The sequence below is a fragment of the Anas platyrhynchos genome, chromosome 4 (assembly GCF_047663525.1).
Source record: "Anas platyrhynchos isolate ZD024472 breed Pekin duck chromosome 4, IASCAAS_PekinDuck_T2T, whole genome shotgun sequence".
NCBI classification, from domain to species: Eukaryota; Metazoa; Chordata; class Aves; order Anseriformes; family Anatidae; genus Anas; species Anas platyrhynchos.
Genome location: NC_092590.1, coordinates 69,461,286 through 69,465,000, shown reverse-complemented (window position 1 = coordinate 69,465,000; position 3,715 = coordinate 69,461,286).

The window sequence follows — 3,715 nt, the reverse complement described above, 5'->3', positions numbered from 1 at the left end:
CTGAAGCAACTGGAAAGACAGGCATGAACAATATTTTCCTTCTGAGCATCATGAATGGAATATTTAACCAAAGAAACAATCCCTATATGAAATTCTCATATATATATTTTAAGGTAACCTGTGATATTAAAACAAGACATTAAAATCAGAAAGCATATTTAGCTATCAGCTAATCATATTTTCTGAATTCCAGACCTCTAGGTATATCTAGGTATATCATTATATACATGTAAACATTATACTCGCTTTGAAATATATACTTCTTTAAGTTAATCCTGAAAACATAAGCATTCTTTATCCATCAGTTTTGTAAATAAATTACAGTTTAGATCTATGCTAAAAATCAATAGCTAGGTCCCATGAACCTAAGACTTTTTTTCTTTCCTTAGCATTGTGATATCTACTGAAGTGATTGAAGTTGGAGTGAACTTTTAGTGTGAATAGATAAAGATCTGAACGTCCTCATGTTCAGACTAAGATTTACAGTATTCCTGATTCCTATTAAGCAGCTGAATAACTAACTGATGTTCACATATATTAATCAGATATATTTCTATGTGTTTTCACATGGAATGGGACACTGAAAAATGTTAAATGGATAAAAAAGTTTTGTTTATACTGTTCTGTAGCATTTTGACAGGCAAGACTATTTGACAACTTCTCCAATGCATTCTGTAACATAATTATCTATTTTTTAACACCACTCAAGCGAACCACTCTAGAGGAGACATTATATAATTTCAATGTTTCTTAGAGAATCATTAATGTAAAATTGTAGATGAAAAAAACTCTAATTACGCTGTAGGAAATGTTATGTGGTAAGATGTGCATATGTTTTTAAAAGAGCCTGTAATTTGTGGATTTGTAACTAAATATCTGCAGTCAGTTTCCATTATTAAATAATTACTTCACATATGTGTCTGCTTTCCCAAACTCTTAAACCTGACTTTAGAATGTATAAGGAAAATGGCATTAGTTTATATATCTTTGTGTCAACAAGCTTTATACAACCATGTGTTACAAGTTGTAAAATTGGGATGCATACAAAGGGATGAAAAGATAGATACTGAGTTAAAAAAGAAGTATGCTTAGCATCATGAACGTAGAGATTGCACTACAAAATCTAGGAAACTGTACCTGGTGAATGAATTTTTATCTTCATATTTAGGAGCTTACAGAACTAAAAACACATCTAGCAACAACTGTTTCTGATTTTTTCCATGGTGTTATTTTACTAGATGAATTTTATCCTAAAATAATAATGATTTTCTTGAAAATAATTGTGTAATATAAAAGTGCAAAATAGTTGAAAATTATAATTAAGCATAGCAATTCCATTATTAATACAAGTCACACCCTTTATGAAGTCTTCCAAATAAATAAATAAATAAACAATAAAACAAACAAACAAACAAAACCAATCTCCTGGTCAATTGCATACATAACACTTTTCTGTCTCAGAGACAGAGAACCTGTAAGCATCGCTCTCAAGAGTACCAGATGGCTGAAACGGTTAGGACATCAGTCCCCTTTGCCATGTCATTGGACTCTGATCTAAATCAATGGGGAAAGGTCCCTAATATGTCTGCTTGCCCCTTTATTGTATAATCTTTTGACCTGGGTCAGATGCAAGGATCAATGGATTCTCATGTTTTCTGTTGAATTCACTGACTTCATATTATGAAGAGGACTATGTAGGACAGTGACAATAATAGCAGGGGACTGCACTTGAGTTAACTGAAAGAGCCTTCTACCATAAGTCTAGCCTGGGATTACTGTAAGCAAACACTGAGAAACATTGTCAGTGAAAGCAATTTGGGGAGAGGCTCTGGGAACTTTTGAAAGCCATGCATTTTTAAACATATGGCTTTTCACGATGAAGCTATGTTTTGGCAAGTGCTATTGTCAGACTTGATTAGATTACTCCCACCCTCACAGATCTGCTTAGAAGCTGAGGAACAAATCTAGAAAACCCGTGGGGGCATGATATCAAAGGGAATCAAGTGACTTAAAAAGAGTGTCTCTGCTTTCAAGAGCTTTTGATCAGGTCTTTTCTGGGTGCTCCTCTGAATAAAAATGTTGAGAAAACCATGGCTTAATTTACTGGTGGTAAGACCTGAGATGTGTCAGACCTCAGGATCCTAGATAAAGAAAAGTAGAACTTCTTGCATCTTTGAAAAGATTACTGTGCAGTAATGTTCCACTGCTGTTTTTGCTTTCAGCTACAAGACCCAGAGGAATATACAGTTTACATTCTCAGATTGTTTTATACACTCAGATTTTTTCAAAGGTCTTTTTTTTACAAACATGCAAAACTACAATGAAATGTCAGGTTCACAAATCACGCATAGCACTCTCCCAGTTTGAGTGAAATGAAGGAGCATGTATTTTTCTTCAGCAAATCTTGTAGGTCAAGGACTCTTTTCCAGTGTCAGGCAAAAATTGAGACAATGGTATATAGGACTATGAAACGGGGTTGTGTCTCATTGCTATGTAGAATACATATGGATCTTGGCTACATTTGAGAGTATGTACTTTCCAGTTTTTAATAAAACCAGTACTTTCACCTGGCACCACCCTTTTCTAGTGGTGGTGGAACAGATCTATAATTGCAATTATTCTCCTCATGGGTAATTTAGCTCAACTCCCTTCATCATGCAGGATATTCCCTTACATTATTTCTACTACTTATCTAATCTATTATTGAATAGTTCTGGTGATGGTGCCTCAATTACCTCCATTACCTCTCTCCCGATGCTTAACTGCTCTGTCTGGTATGATTTCCCCCCACCCTAATGAATGGCTTGGTTTGTTCAATGTGAAGTTTTAGGCTATGTTCCTTAGTTTGATCACTTTCACATTGTTTGAAACCTCTACTTTGAAGAGGTTTATGGTGTCATCAAGACTTGTTGTGTAATCTCTTCCAGTCCCCAGGCTTATGAACTGGGATTCTGTCCAATCCCTCTACCATTGATGTGGCTTTCCTTTACCCTTTCCTGAAGTTTTTATTGTGTGTGTTCTGCTTTGTTTTCTTCCCAAATGCTTAGACCAGAAATCCTCACAGTACAATGAAGTGGCATGTAAGCTGGTGATGCATAGTTTAAAAAAGTTGCTGTATCTCCTTCTCTTCATATTTCAGTGTCACAATACACTGCAATGCAATGACAGTTCTCTGCACTTTTTTTTTATTTTTCAGGGTCAACATGTTAATACATTGCTTAATTTTATTTACTGGATGAAACTTTATATCTACCCACCTATCCACCTGTCTATCAATCTATTTCACTTCCACTTCCACTATGCAGTGTAACCACAGTATATCAATAACACCACATACTTTGCTTACAGAAGCAGATCTATGGCTCCTATCCTTATTTTCAAGCAACACCCCTCTCAAGAGCATTTGCTGGTGACCCTACTGCCCTGAATATTATGTCCAAGGGAAAATGGTAAAGTAGAAATATAATTTGTTATGTAATTAACTTAGCAAAATGGGACCAGTCTTGGTTGTGATCTTGAGGCTGAAAAATGCAAGTGTGTCACACATCAGTGATGATGCTGATGGTGTGGTTAGAGATCCTCTGTTGTGTAAACATGAAGTAATTTGGGATCTGTTCCAGCTTTCTCTCTGTGTGTGTATTGGGGCACATAGCCTAGCCAGGGAGAGCTTGGATGTCACCTAATACAGACAAGCAAAATAGAAACACCTTATATC